Genomic DNA, 16,516 nt, shown 5'->3' with positions numbered 1-16,516 from the left:
ATTAAGCTCGCCTGACCTGAGCGGTTCGCCTGTACTGGTAACTTGGCTCAAGAAATGAAAGCGTAGGGAATAGTTTAACCTCTTATACCAGTTGGAGGATGTGAGGACCAGTTTAGACTCATGCACTCATGGGAGTTTGGGAAGAAGAACTAAGGGTAGTACTTCTTCAGATATTTATCGTTGATGGGCATCATGATTTTATCGCCATTTGACTTGACGAGGCGATAGGCTCCATTCGAGTAGACTGTCTCTACTACGAACGGTCCTTCCCACTTCGGTTGAAATTTACCCTTCTTCTTGGAGGTGAGAATCATTAGTTGGCGAACGGCTAGTACCAGTTCCCCTTCCTTGAAGGCTCGGCGTTTGACTTTCTTGTCGAAAGCCTTGGCCATTCGAGCTTAATAGAACTCAATGTGCTGTTGAGCTTCTAGCCATTTGTCATCCAATGCTTCGAGCTCCGCAAGTCGTCATTGGTGATTATCCTCCACCGTCATCCCCGTTGCTAGGGCGACGCGGAGGGATGGAATTTGAATCTCTAATGGCAATACGGCTTCACAGCCGTATACTAATGAGTAGGGCGTGTTGCCAGTCGGTGTGCGAACCGTTGTGCGATATGCCCATAAGCTTTCGCCTAGCTTTTCATTCCAGTCGCGTTTGCTAGTGGAAGTTAGCTTGGTCAAAATCTTGATAATCGTTTTGTTGAAGGCCTCGGCCCAAACCATTCGCCGAAGGGTTATATGCCGTGGATGACAGGTTTTGTATTCGGAATTTGTCACAAAACCTGGTGAACGCATGACTGACGAACTGTGTGCCGTTGTCATGAATAATACGCCGGGGTACGCCGTATCGGTATATGACATGGTGTTTGATGAATTTGATCATGTCATTAGTCTTGACCTCTCTTAAGGGGACGGCTTCGGCCCACTTAGAGAAGTAGTCGGTGATCGCGAGGATGAAACGATGGCCTCTCGCCGATAGCGGGGATATTGGCCCGACTATGTCCATCCCCCATGCCTCAAAGGGCCATAACGCCTTCGTCGGGTGTAGGTCTTCAGGAGGTTGATGCATGTAGTTGGCATGGATTTGGCATTCGTGGCAGCGCTTTGCGTAAGCGACCGCGTCGTTAACCATCCCCGGACAAAAGTAGCCTATCCTTCGCAAGCGATCCTAAAGCTTTGGTCCAGGCTGATGAGCCCCGCAATTGCCATCATAGGCTTCGCGTAGGGCCTCCTGTGCCTCTGCCTTTGAAAGACATCGAAGCAACAAGCCGTTGTATGACCTCCGATATAGCGTCTTGGTGGTCGAATCATAGTAGAACCTCGAGGCATGCCGTCGGATAGACTCTCGCTCCCTGGTATCTTCGGGCAACATGCCGTATAGAACGTAATCGATGATCGGGAGATGCCAGTCTTCCTGATCGGGCGGATCCGGGGTTTGATGGGTGGCGTTCGCTTCTGGGACGTCTTATAGTCGAAAGAGTTTTCGGCTGGCGACTGTGACTCGTTGGGTCGTTCCTAACAGTTGGGCCAAGTTAGCCGCCAAGGATGCAAGAGTGTACGCATGCGTGTTCTTGGAACGGAGTACGTGCTTAATGCGAAAACTCTCGAATTACCCTACTAATTTGATAGCCGCTTTGTGGAGCGGGATGAGATCGTCGTTCCTGACTTCGTATTCGCCAGTCATTTGCTTAACGATGAGTTGGGAGTCGCCGTAAGCCTCCAGATGCTTTATCCCTAACTCTTTGGCCAACTCGAGCCCTATGAGTAACGCGTTGTACTCAGCCATGTTGTTGGTGCACGGTTCTGTCAAAGAAAAGGCTCGGGGTAACACATGGCCATGCGGAGAGGTGAGAACCACCCCCACTCTTGCAACAATAGAGCCGCTCATGCCTACGCGAGACGTGCCGTCGAAGAACATCTGCCACACCTCTGGTGGCGAAGTTACGTTGGCTTCGGGGGGTTCATCTGGCAGATCTTCAAATAGGTCGATCTTCGCCCCCAGCGGGTGACTAGCCATGAGATCACAGATGGCCTGCCCCTTAACCGACTTTTGTGGCATGAAATGGATGTCATATTGAGATAGTAGGAGTGCCCATCTGGCCAAACGCTAATTCAACGCTGCTGGTTGTGTCATGAACACTCGGATGGGGTTCATCCGGGAAATAACGTGAATTGTCTGGCCAACCAGGTAGTGCCGCATCTTTTGGATGGTGAACACTAAGGCCAAGCATTCCTTTTCGATCATTGGGTACCGCTGTTCGGCGCCTTACAAGGTTCTGGTCAGGTAGTAGATGCCTTGCTCGTAGCCCGCATCGTTATTTTGTGCCAAGAGGGCGCCTAGAGAATGATCCATAGCCCGTATATAGATGAGGAATGGCTTTCATAAGATCGGCGCCGCAAGGACAGGCGGGTTTGAAAGATAAGCCTTGATTTCTTCAAAGGCCTTTTGGCAAGGCTTGTCCCACACGAAGGAAGTACCTTTCTTTATTAGCTTGGAGAAGGGTTGACACTTGCCCGACAGATTTGAGATGAACCTTCGGATATAAGCCAATCGTCCCTGAAGGCCTCTTAGCTCTTTAAGGTTTCGGGGCGGTCGAAGCTCTTGAATAGCTCGCACCTTGTCTGGATCAATCCGGATTCCTTTTGTCATGACGACGAAACCGAGGAATTTGCCGCTAGACATCCCTAAGAATGACTTAGTAGGATTCATCTTGAGTTGATGGGTCCTCATGAGTTTGAACATTGCCCTCAAGTCTTGGAGGTGGTCCTCTTTACGGTGACTCTTCACGACCAGGTCGTCCACATAGCATTCAACCGTCTTCCGCAGATAATCTCGAAAGATCATGCTCATGGCCCGTTGGTAAGTTGTGCCAGCGTTTTTAAGCCCGAAGGGCATAACGGTGTAGCAGTACACCCCCATAGGGGTCCTGAATGAAGTGTGCTTCTCGTCCTCGGGGTGCATTTTGATTTGATTGTACCCCGAGAAACCATCCATGAAGGACATCCTCTCGAATCCGCACGTATTGTCAATGATGACATTCGTGATGGGCAGGGGAAATTCGTCTTTGGGGCACGTAGCGTTAAGGTCCCTAAAGTCGATGCAGATGCGAATCTTACCGTTTTTCTTCAGGACCAGAACAATATTGGCCACCCAGTCGGGGTGTTGTTCTTCCCTGATGAAACCGGATTCGATCAGTTTCTTCACTTCGGTCTCAATTGCTTCCATGATCTGAGGGTGAAACTGCCTCTAATATTGCTTGACTGGTTTGGCATCTGCGCTGATGTTGAGGCGATGTGTGGCGACCCGCGGATCCAGGCCGGGCATGTCCTCGTAATTCCATGCGAAGATGTTAATGTATTCCCGTACAAGGGCAATAAGGTCCTCTTTTTCCTGGGGAGGCAAACTGCCGCTGATGAATATGGGCTTGGGATTCGCCTCACTACCCATGTTCACCTGGAGGATTTCATCTTCGATCGGTGGTTCACGTTGCTCAAAGCGACTGTTCCACTAGGCGTTAACATGACTGTAGGCGTATAAAATTGCCTATAGGTCCCGTTACACAGCTCGACGATGCCGATTCGACAGAACGAACCATCAGGCGACGTATCCAAACAAGATCGTTAATCCGCAACACCGAAGCCAAACGACACACGACGAAGCGGGATAACAAGGCTACGAAGCCGATGAACCGCACGTAAACGATGGAATGGATCCACTCACGTGCGGAATCAAGCCAACGGGTTGATTCATCAATGAGTCATTCAACCAAATACAGACTCGGACGAATCACCCCAGGGTGGCTCGGCCAAGGCCGAGCCACCCTGAGGTGGCTCGGCCAAAGCCGAGCCACCCCAGGGTGGCTCGGCCAAGGCCGAGCCACCCTGAGGTGGCTCGGCCAAAGCCGAGCCACCCCAGGGTGGCTCGGCCAAGGCCGAGCCACCCTGAGGTGGCTCGGCCAAAGCCGAGCCACCCCAGGGTGGCTCGGCCAAGGCCGAGCCACCCTGAGGTGGCTCGGCCAAGGCCGAGCCACCCATGGGTGGCTAGGCTCAGAACTGTGCAAATGCACAGTTCTGAGTGCCTATAAATAGGCCTTGTGCTCATTTGTTTCAGAGGTTGGAAATTTTGGAGAGAGGCGAAGCCCTGCTGGATTGAAGACTCAGATCTAAAAAAGATCACAACTTTGAAGGCTTGGAGACTTGGACTTTCAGATCCGGTGCTCGGCGATCACCAACGCCAAATAAGGCAGGAGTTCGAGAGGATTGGATTTGAGATCTACACGATCACACTCCGGATCTAAGCTTGGTTCTTAGATCCCGAGATTCGAGCGGTTGTTTCCTTGGTGAAACAATCCCTCCCGGCTATTATTCCCTTGGTGGAATATTACCCGTCATATCGTGTAGATCCGACCGGATCGAGATCACGCGGTGGTCCACGGCAAATAACCCCGGCGCAGGCAAAGAACCCACCAAAGCGAGCGACCGCAAAACAGGAGCTCGCGATTAGTTCGACAAATAAGGAAAATTGTAATCTTTACTTTGTTTTCTTTGATTTTTCATTGTAACCGGATCTTATAAAAAGACCGGATCTTTGTAACGCATAAAGTTGTTAACTGAGATAGCAATGATATCAACAACGAAGAAAGACACGATTTTTCCCGCGAACAATGACGATCCCACGTCTCGTCATAAAACAGGACTTGTCCATCCTCCACCATTTTGGCGGGGTCCATCGTGGCCATGTTGACCGTAAGGCCATCGAACAGATCCCTCACGCTGACATCCGAGTCCCATGCCGAGGTTGTTGATGATTGATCCCCCGAACACGCATAGTCGGAATCCTCGTTGGCGTAAAAACATAAATCCGATGAGGAGGAGGAGTAGCCTAAGCCTCTCCGAGTCCTGTTGAAGTAATTTGAGGGTTTTCCTTTGGGTACGTAAGCGGGTTGGATGACCGTTTTGCACCCTCGACCGTAATTCAGGCCCTCTAAACGAGTGAGGTCATACCCCATGTCGCTCATCATGCATTTCGCAACTTGATTGTATTAAGAAAACTGGGGTGCTAGGTCCTCGTCCTCAGATTCATCCCATAGCGTGCGTAGGGGATGATCAATTCGACCAAAGATAATATCTTTTCGATAATTATTCCGGGCTGGCACGACGAGCACAGCTTGCGATGACTTGATCGGCTGTGCCTTGGCGACGTATGACGAGCATACTGGCAAGTGCAGGGAGGGGTCACTGTAGAGTTTTGACCATTGGATATTGGGCGCATCATCCTCGGATGTGGAGCAAGACGACAAATAAGCAAAGTTGGACTTCTCATTCATGATAATTTCCTCTGCCTGAATAGCATTGGTTACATTGTGACTCTCGTAACCGATTACAATTGACTCGAAATCGTTCAGGATTAGGCTGTCGCCGTACTCAGGCTTGCTGTCTGCCTCGTTGCCACTCTCCAGCTCCTCTGCCGGTGGCTCGTCGGGGTCTTGGTACAGCAGAGAATCCGTGAAGTAGTTTTCGATGCCTTTAAAGGGTTGTTTGTCGGCCACTACCGTCTTCACTCGCTCGTAATCGTCCACATACTTCAGGCATTGGTGTAACGTGGACGGGACTATTTGGTTGCCATGGATCCATGGACGTCCCAAGAGTATGTTGTAGGAAGGTTCGGCGTCGATGACATAGCAGGTCACCTCCGTCTTTATGTCGCCTATTCGACATTTCAGGCGGATTTTGCCGAGCGGCCGAGTCCCCGTGGCATTAAAGCCAAAGATGGTCGTCGTGGTCGAGGATAGGCGCTTTGGCGGTATCCCCAAGTGTTTGATCAATTTCAAAGGCATGATACTCAACGCAGAACCTGGGTCGACCTGAATTCAATCCACTTTTGACGAACCGACGTACCCTGTGAAGTATAGTGGTCGGTCATGAGATGTGCTCTTGATGAGCATGTCCTCCGGAGTGAAGGTAATGCACGGGACCCGTCTCTCTGTGGTTTGGCAACACATTGCACATTCCTGTTCTGCGTCCTCCTCCCTCGAGAAGTGGGTGGAGAAAGCCTCCGAGTCAGCCAGTGCCTCTTGCAGAGCTTCCCGGGTAGGCCTGGATAGCCGTAGGAGATCGTACATGGTAATTCGCGCGGGGATGCCTTTCAGCTGCGCGAGTACGTTGAATCAGAAAGGTTGACGGCTTGTGCTTGGCCCATCCAGGTTGGGAAGGTTTGTCGTTGTGGGCCTCGTGGGAGGTCCCGCCGGGTTATCCGTCCTCGCGGGGTATTCCTTAGCGAATTCCTTCCCCGTTCTCGTGGCGAGGACAGTGGTTTCCTCTTCGGAGTCGGTCAGGGTGGTCATCGCTATTTTTTCCCCGCCTAGGATGGCGGATACGACGTTACAATGTTTTCCCTTAGCCTCTTTCGAGGGCTTCGTAGTCCATTGTTCGTCGTTGAGGAGGTCTGGATGGACCCACATCACCTGACCCGATGGCAGAATCTTCGGAGCTAAACCTTTCTCTCGCTGATTGTGAGGGTCATCGTTGGTGATTTTCAAGACTGCCCTGGGAATGAGAATTATCCCCGCCAGAGCGTGGACTTCTGGGAGATTTGTTCCAAAGCTCAATGTGATCATATTCGTGGTCACCTGCTTCTGGACTTTCTCCTTCTTTAGGACCCCCGCATCGTAGAGGGCTTGGAGCTTATCATTGTTTTCGTCGAAAGTTGCCTTCATCATTGATTTCATTAGAACTTTAATCGTTTACAAATGAATTCAAATAACAAAAATAAAAATTACAACTTTCTTGAAAATAAACGCAAGATCCGTTTATCGTCTCTTACTTGCGTGGGTCTTTGGCCTGTGACGGGGACGTCGATATCCGTGGACTACCTGGCACTCAGATCTGTTCCGGAAAAATCGAACAGAGCTTCATCGATCCGCGAGGAGATCTAGAAGCTTGAAGCACCTATCTCGGCTAAAACGAGATATTTGCTCTTCTTAGGATTACCGGCGAAGGGTAATACTAAGGAACGGACACGGGTGATGAAGAATCTGATGAAGACCTCTCCTCTGTTGAAGCGCTCGACCACTCTTCACTGCAGCAGGGCTTCGCCAACTCTCCAAAAAAATCCAGATCCTCAAAAATGAGGCCTAAGGTTGCTATTTATAGGCAATGGGGGCACCTAGGGTGCCTAGACACCCCTGGGGTGTCTAGGAAAAGACTAGACACCCCTGGGGTGTCTAGGCTTTTCCTAGACACCCCTGGGGTGTTTCGACTTTCCCGAGACACCCCGGGTGTCCCAACTCAGCCTGAGACGCTTGGGGTGTCTCGGAATTTCCGAGACACCCCTGGGGTGTCTCGGAATTTCCGAGACACCCCTAGGGGTGTTTTGGAATTCCTGAGACGTCCGTTGAGGTGCATTCGTCCGCTTCCGCTGTAAATTCTTCGTCCGAACTCGGATTTGAGTGATTCCAAGTGCGTTGGAAGCTTGACGAAGAGTTCTATCTGCTCCAATGGTTGGATTATCTGTAGAATGAACGAGACACGAAGAGCGTTGTTCTTTTTTGCAACATCGCGGGGCTCTCGATTAGCCCGTGCCTTTGTTATCCCGAAATCCTATCAGCTCACGCGCGGGGCTCTCGATTAGCCCGTGCCTTTGTTATCCCGAAATCCTATCAGCTCACGTAGTTCGTCGATTTACTTCAATCGTTCATCGACATCAATTGAACTCCTGTGGATCGGATAGTGACGTTCATCGTTGCTCTTTAACACTGAACCGTTCGTGGAGACCTATAGGCAATTTTCGATGCCTACAGATACCCCCTCCAAAGCGTTCCGGACTCGTTTCTTTTATAGAAGAGGCTGGAATACTTTGGATGTGATTGGTCTAGCCTTCAGTCGGCGTAAGGACCTGTAGTTAGCTTCAACTCTTGGCTCCTTCGATTTTCGGTCTATTCGATGCTTTGATGAATAGCCGAAGTTCTTCCGGCGCTGCGTTTATCGCTTGTCCGTCATCGGAGTCTCGAGTCTGTAGCTGATGAATTGAGTTTGGCTCGTGTCATTGAGTTGACTTTGAACCGTTGACCGGCGTTGACCCTAGGGTTTTGAATCGTCAAACGTTGACTTTGGTTGCAACGCATTGACTGGCGTTGACCTAGGGTTACGCGTTGATCGGCGTTGACCCTAGGGTTTTGGATCGTCAAACGTTGACACAGTTTATACTCATACGTTTTCTGGAGTATACACAGTTTAATCTCTTCAGGTATTGGAGCATGGCGGTCCCAAATGTTAGGGCTGTAGGACCAACTGTTAAAGCTGATTCATCTGCATGTGTGGATTTTATCCTGAAGATGCTCAAGTCACGAGACCAACTAGTGGAGCTGGTGCGTCAATGACTCGCATTTATAGAATTTTTAGCAAATTCTCAGCCATCAACGGGTTTGATGAGCCTTTACCGACTACCGTTTGAGTCGGGCTAGCATGCGGATTGTTAAGTCCGTTCCACATGTGTCGTTAAGCTAAAAGAGTTAACCATTTTAGTGCTACGATATTGAATACGTAGACTTCGTCTTTCTCACGGGAATAGACTACCCGACAACGCGTGTTAGGCGCTGACTTATCCTTACTTAGGATTCAGGATAAAAATCTCCAGACTCGGATTCTGGTGTCTTCTTTAATCGGTAAAAGACTAAACCGGCCACGCGTGTTAGGCGTTGACTTATCCGTGCTTAGGCTTCGGGATAAAATTCCCCATGCATAAAAGACATGGATTTTTGTTGCTACGATGCTGAATACGTAGACTCAGTCGTTTTTACGGGAACGAACCACCCAGCAACACAGGTTAAGCGCCGACTTATCCCTACTTAGGCTTCGGGATAAAATACCCCAGACTGGATTCTGGTGTCTTTTTCAATCGGTGAAAGACTAAACCGGCAATGCGTGTTAGGTGTTGACTTATCCCTGCTTAGGCTTCGGGATAAAATTCCCCATACATAAAAGGCATGGATTTTTGTTGCTACGATGCTGAATACGTAGACTCGGTCGTTTTTTTATGGGAACGAACCACCCAGCAACGCAGGTTAAGCGCTGACTTATCCCTACTTAGGCTTCGGGATAAAATACCCCAGACTGGATTCTGGTGTCTTTTTCAATCGGTGAAAGACTAAACCGGCGACGCGTGTTAGGCGTTGACTTATCTCTATTTAGAAGTTGAGATAAAATTCCTCGTGCACAAAAGTGCACGGATTTTGGGAGTTGAAAAAGGTGGTGTCTTCTCTTGGGGCAAAGACGAACCCAAAATGGGAGAGGAAGAATTTTATATTCTATCTCCCGACACTGAAGAAGAAGAATTTTATATTCTATCTTCAGCTGGAAAAGAGACTCGAGGTAGGATCTCCACCCCTAGAATCCGGTCGGATGATCCTAACTGTCAGAAGGTTTGATTACCGAACTAAAGGTGAATTTCTCGTTTATCGAGAGTGAATTATGGTTTTGACCCTAACTGTAGGAAGGTTTGGCCAAATGGGAGTTTGAGGTGACCCTAACTATAGGAAGGTTTGATCACTTGATTTGAAAGTGGACCTCTCGTTCATGGAAGGAATCGAGAAGGGGATTCTGGCTTTGGCCCTAATTTTTATAGGTTTGACCAAGGAGGTAGTGGAAGTGGGGGGTCTGAGACGATCTTACCTTTTATAGGCTTGATCGCTCAATTTAAAAGTGGACCTCTCGTTCATGGAAGGAATCGAGAGGGGACTTTATTTGTGGCCCTAACTTTTATAGGTTTGACCAGGTAGACTGTGAGAGTGGGAATACCAATCACAGTGGGTTTAGTGTTTATCACTTTATTTGTAATGATCGGGTTATCCCTAAGAATATTACATATAGTATTCTTCCGGGAACTTCCCGTTACATGAATCATCCACCCCCAGCTTCTTCGCGAAGCTGGATTTATCATTGCATTCGGTTACATGATCGGGTTATCCTTAAGAATATCACATACAAAAATTCTTCTCCAGGAACTTTGAGAATCAGTTTATACTCGTATACTCTTCGGAGTGTTGAGAAGCAGTTTATACTCGTATACTCTTCGGAGTGTTGAGAAGCAGTTTATACTCGTATACTCTTTGGAGTAGTGCCGTTCTTATTTGGCTTATCCTAGCGTTATGACGCCGGCTTCAACCAAGGTTTGAATGCTATTCTTTAAAGTAAAGCAAGCCTTGGTGGGATGAAGGATCCTCCTGTGATACGCGCGGTACTTCGGATCCGCAGTATTGTCAGCTTCCTCCTGATTCGTGATGGGTGGCAGCTTGATCTTGTTGTTTTCAAGAAGGGTCTCGAAGATGGCTGGAACGTCTTCGTCTTTGAATGAGTACTCTTTTTGGAGCCTTGGATCCGAATTCTTCTGTTGTCTTCGGAGCTGTTGTTGTGACGTTTGATTAACGTCAATAACTGTTGTGGGCGCCTTCCCTTCATTATGAGACACGAGACTCGAATTCAGAGGGTTAACCATCGGTTGGTTTCTTTCGACCTTCCTCCTTCTGAGGAAGCGTTCGGCCTGTTCTCCGCGCACCTTCAACTCTCTCCAGGTATTGAGCGGCTCTACTCCCATAACATCCAAGATGTTAATGGACAAATTATTATGACAGGTCTGCAAGACGAACTCTTGTTATGACAGGTCTGCAAGACGAATTCCTCCGTTACGGGATCCTTGCAGTTCATTGCCTGATTGCGGAAGCGTTTGATGAAGGTATCCACCGACTCTCCGTCTTTTTGTTTCTCATCGAAGAGTGTTTTGATCGACACTTCTGCGTCATCATCGAAGAAATGAGCGAGGAACATGCTCTCCAGGTCCTCCCAGCTGTTGATGCTTCCGGGCTTGAGACGGCGGTACCAATCGAAGGCGGGCCCGCGAAGGGTGCCAACAAATGACCGGACCATCAGAGGCTCGTTGCCAGAGATCACTCCCAAATGGGACTTGAAATAGATCAGGTGCTGAGTGGGGGAACCTTTCCCGTCGAACGGCGTGAAGTTGATCAGGTTAAATTTCGCCGGATACGGGATCGAATCCCACTCTTTCGGGTAAGGACACGGAATGCCGGTCTTCTTTTTCTCTCGAGCAGACATCAGGGCGTCAATTTTTCTTTCGAGATCCTTCATCTTTTCGGCCTCATCTATATCCTGTTTTGGACAATTTTCGAGAAGAATAATACGGCCACCCTCAGTGTTATCATCGTTGGTGGGTCCACCCCCAGCGTCGTTATTTTTAATGGGGCCACCCCCAGTATTTTTGGGCGGTACGTCGGCCATGATGATTTCGTCCACTTCCGGATCGCTGTCAACTGCGGCGTTCTGGGTACGACGGCGGGATTCAACTAGCTGATTTGACAAAGCTCGGATTTGTTGGTCGTGCATTTGTCTCATCTCTAGCATAGCCATTTTCATTTCGATTTTGAATGCTTCTTTCTGCTTGGCTAGAGCATCCTCAATGATTTTGGCTATTTGCTCGGTGTTGACCATGAACACTTCTCGAGCTTGCCCTATGCTAGACGTTGTATCGTCGGAGGCGAGTGCGGAATAAGAATCTGAGAGTTCGTCATCGGAATGGATTCCTTCATGGCTTCCATGGTAATCGTCATATCCGACGGCTTCTAGCTGAAGCTGAGCTATTCCCGAATTGATTCTTCTTCCTGGAGAGAAATCAGGGTCGGAACCACTTGAAACAATTGGAGATTTTCCCTTGTTGACCATGTTAATGGTAACTTCTGGGAATTCATCATCTCGAGCAACCGATCCTCTTTGGTGGAAACGCCTTGATTTGGGCTTCGTAGTTCCATCGGAGATTCTCTCGAATATCGAGACCCTCTGCGGAGCGGTCTCGGGGCAGCTACACGTTGATAATACTGCCCTGATAAGTTTGGTATACGGACAGTGAGAGGCCGCTTCCCAGGTACTTTTCTTTTGAAATTTATTCGTACCCCTAGTCCGATAGTACAACTCATCGGCATTATGCCCAGAGCAACCTATCGACTGTTTACATGAATTCTCAGGTATAACGCGTTCGTATCCCCCAGCCTGATGGTACAACTCATCGACGTGGCGGTCGGAGTAACCTATCGGCTGTTTACATAGATTCTCAGGTATAACTCGTTCGTCTGTCTGACGCGTTTTCCTCTGAGTAAACATTGCCTTGTTGGCATCTACAGGAGTCACACGCTTGGAATCACACCTTCGTGAGGGTGAAACTTTAACGGGCTCCTGGTTTTTTGCACGCACCGCCAAGCGGGCCGTTGCAGAAATCAATTTGTTAGGAGGTCGCGTACGACCCCCAGTCCGGATGTTGGCTCGAAGCTCCTTCAACGATCTCCAGCTTTCCTTAACAAGCGCTTTTCCTCGATTCTCGGGTAGGGCACCGATACGATCCTTCAGAGGAATCCTGAACTTGGGGAAATCCACGCTGCGGTAGGGCCTTACCGGAGGTTCGGGATTTGAAGTTGACGAAGGTCGGAGAGCAACGTCGCCTGCTTTTGCCTTAGGCGCTGATTTGGCTTTTGGCACCCAAACTTGTTTGGATCTCGGCGATCTCTTAACTGTCTCTTCCTTTTGCATTTCTTGTGCTTTTCGCACAAAGGTCCGGGCATCCGCAAGCAAGGTGCGACGCTTCTGGATTCGCTCCTTGAGGGTGGAGCGGGTCCTCTTGACACGAACCCATTCGTTCGTTTCTGTCTTGGAGGAGGAGTTGGTTGTTCGTCGTTGTTGTTCCCGGCGCTGCCTGGATTTTAGATCCACATTATAGCGGATCCCGTCCATCGGCTCCAAAGCCTTGGCCAGCTTTCTGGAAGATAAAGTCTTCCTACGCCTGTTCGGAGAGGCGAATCTGGAGGAGGAGGAAGAGAGGTACTCTTCAAACTTTTGTCGATCGAACTCATATTCGATCTCTTCATTCACCCGGATCTTGAATGCCGGTTGCGTCACGACGGCCTCGGCAGCGAGGCTGTTGGCTTCCACTGTGGTCGTCAGTTTATTTTCGTCGAAAGTTGCCTTCATCATTGATTTTATTAGAACTTTAATCGTTTACAAATGAATTCAAATAACAAAAATAAAAATTATAACTTTCTTGAAAATAAACGCAAGATCCGTTTATCGTCTCTTGCTTGCGTAGGTCTTTGGCCTGTGACGGGGACGTCGATATCCGTGGACTACCTGGCACTCAGATCTGTTCCGGAAAAAATCTAGAAGCTTGAAGCGCCTATCTCGGCTAAAACGAGATATTTGCTCTTCTTAGGATTACCGGCGAAGGGTAATACTAAGGAACGGACACGGGTGATGAAGAATCTGATGAAGACCTCTCCTCTGTTGAAGCGCTCGACCACTCTTCACTACAGCAGGGCTTCGCCAACTCTCCAAAAATCCAGATCCCCAAAAATAAGGCCTAAGGTTGCTATTTATAGGCAATGGGGGTACCTGGGACGCCTAGACACCCCTGGGGTGTCTAGGAAAAGCCTAGACACCCCCGGGGTGTCTCGGAATTTCCGAGACACCCCCGGGGTGTCTCGAAATTTTTGAGACACCCCCGGGGTGTCTCGGAATTTCTGAGACACCCCTGGGGGTGTTTTGGAATTCCTGAGACATTCCGTTGAGGTGCATTCGTCCGCTTCTGCTGTAAATTCTTCGTCCGAACTCGGATTTGAGTGATTCCAAGTGCGTTGGAAGCTTGACGAAGAGTTCTATCTACTCCAATAGTTGGATTATCTGTAGAATGAACGAGACACGAAGGGCGTTGTTCTCTTTTGCAACATCGCGGGGCTCTCGATTAGCCCGTGCCTTTGTTATCCCGAAATCCTATCAGCTCACGTAGTTCGTCGATTCACTTCAATCGTTCATCGACGTCAATCGAACTCCTGTGGATTGGATAGTAACGTTCAACGTCGCTCTTTAACACTGAACCGTTCGTGGAGACCTATAGGCAATTTTCGATGCCTACAATCCTTGAGGACGTAACATTTAGTCGTGTGGTGGCCCAGGAATCTGTGGTAGGCACAATAACTTGGGTCATTGGTTTTGTCCACCTCCTCAGGTTTCGCGTCTTCTGGCAATTTAATTCACCCACTCTTGAGCAGAGTGTCGAATGTCGCCACCACCTGATCCTCTTTGAAGTCGTATTGCCGTAGGGGGCGTTGTTCAAATTGTCTGGGCTTTGGACTTTGAGCAGCCTTCGGCGCCGGGGTAGAGTCAACGGCCATGATCTCTTTTCTTCTGGACCGAGGGGGGTTCTTTAGCACGGCTGGTTCTGCAGCTCCCTTCTTGGGCTGCGGCTCTTCGGCCTCTAGCCTTTTGATCATGTTTTCTACTTGCTCGCCCTGACGAACAAGCTCCTTCCATGTCCGGGTTTCCACCGCGCCCACTTTGGATAGGATGTGGATCGAGAGATTATTACGGCACATCTCGATTAGTGTGGATTCGGAAACTTGGTCCCGACAGTGGACTGATCGGTTACAGAACCTCTTTACAAAGTCATTGACTGACTCCAACTTTCGTTGCTTTTCGGCGAGGAGGGTGGCCATTGACACCTCCGTGTCGTCGTCGAAGAAGCGGGCGAGGAAGAGCCTCTCAACGTCGGCTCATGATTTGATAGAGCCGGGTTCTAGTTTGCGGGACCATTCAAAGGCCACCCCTTGAGGGTGCCTATGAATAGCCGAGTGAGAATAGCGCCGTTTCCCATAAGGAATCCGGTCTGTGCCATGAAGTAGTAAATATGTTACGAGGGCGAGCCCTTGCCGTTAAATTGCACCAAACTAATTGGCTTGAACTTCGCCGGGTAGGGGACCGTATCCCATTCGACAGGGTAGGGTCGGACCACCCCCAGCTTGTTCATGTTCTGTTGAAGCTTGAGTGTGTTGAGTTGGTTTTGGAACTCGTCGAGCCTCTTGTCGCGGACACTACCCCCAGTATGCGACGTCCCTAGCGACGTCTTGGAAGAGTAATCGGATTGTGGATTACTGTTATCTTCCGTCTCAGTCACTGGACGATGAGGAGGTACCCACTCCTTATCCCCTGTTCGCCGGGGTAAGGCGCGCTGGGTTCTCTTCTTCTTCTTCTTCTTGTTCAGAAGTTGTTCCATCATCTCTCTTAGGGAATCTATGGTTGCCAGTTGCTCTTCGACCTTCCGGGCGACCGTTTGCTCATGGGCGAGTTCAGTCATGTGCACCCTTGCCAGCGTGTCCTGGCTTGAACACGAGGTTTGAGACGTGGCTGCCGCCGAGTGAACCTCGTCTTCGCCGCAGGAGGGAGGTGCTAAGGTGGAGTAATCAAACCCGATGCTTACCCCCCTGTGACTACGGGTATGCTGGTATATGCCCTCTTGCCCATGTTGAACGAACCGAGGATTAGGCCCCAGGACGGAGTCCGAATCTGGAGAGTCAGAAAGTACCGCCTTACCCTTGTCCGTCATGTTGACTGTAGCGGACGGGAGCTCTAGGTCGTCGGCATCGCGTCCTTTTTGGTGACGATGCTTTCGACGGGAGGGCCTTGGTCGAGAGAGCTGTCGAGAAAGTCTCTCAAACACCGAAGGCTTCGCCGCTCCTATGCATTGGCAGTCGGCGAGTACTGTGTGGATGAGCCTTTCGCAATGGCACTGAGGATTCACCTCATGTATGGTGCGTTTGCGAGTTAAGTATTCCCGGAGGTCTTCTGCGGGCGGTTGGTGACAACCCCCAGCATCAGAAGGATCGCCCGGGTGATTGCACGAGAGAGCTTTGGATGTACTCTCTGGTGCACGCTGAGTGGAACGTTTTGGTGCTGGAGTTAGGCGATCTCGCCTTGACGGGCGAGTTTTCGCGTTTGGGCGAACCCCAGTATGTAGGCGAGTTTCAACCCTTCGCTCGAACGGGCGGGCCCGCGAGGTGTCGCCTACTTCTTTGCCTTTACGTTTATCCGCCAAAGGGTTATGGCGAGGCTCGCCAGCCCTCGGGGATTCGCCTATTCGGGTAGGCTCGCTCGCTCGAGGTGATTTATTCGCATCAGGGATGTGACCTGAGAAGCGAAGTCCACCTGAACGGGTGGCCCCGTCCCTCTTGGTATTTGGAGAGCCTCCCGCGTCGGGTGAGCTGTCCCCACCCGTCTGATATTTTCGGAAGCGCTGCGCAATAGTTCAAGGCCGTTGTAGAGACGAAGGCTGAGCTCCTTTAGAAAGAAGAATATCCGCGTGGGCCGTGGCAGTATAGTTTGTGCCGGAAAGGACCGGCGTTTCCTCCGGGATGGGTGTCTGCGGGGGCCGCTTGGCGACCCATCTGGCAGACCCTTGTCCTTTGCTCTCGATCTTTGGCTTGGCCTTGATCGATTCTGAGGGAGCGGGTTCTCCTGACGAGACTCGGGAAGAACCCTCAGGTGCGGAGGCTTTGGCCGTTTGAGGTCGGCTTCGGCGCACGACTCCGTGGCGTTTACGGGATGCATCGCCACCAGAGGAGGAAGAAGACAAGTACTCTTCGTACTTGGCTTGATCGAACTCGATCTCTAGGGACTCCACAGTCGTCCCAACA

This window comes from Asparagus officinalis, chromosome 8 (assembly GCF_001876935.1).
Source record: "Asparagus officinalis chromosome 8, Aspof.V1, whole genome shotgun sequence".
In the NCBI taxonomy this organism is placed as follows: Eukaryota; Viridiplantae; Streptophyta; class Magnoliopsida; order Asparagales; family Asparagaceae; genus Asparagus; species Asparagus officinalis.
The sequence above is the reverse complement of the archived record's forward strand: the minus strand, read 5'-3'. Positions refer to the sequence as shown.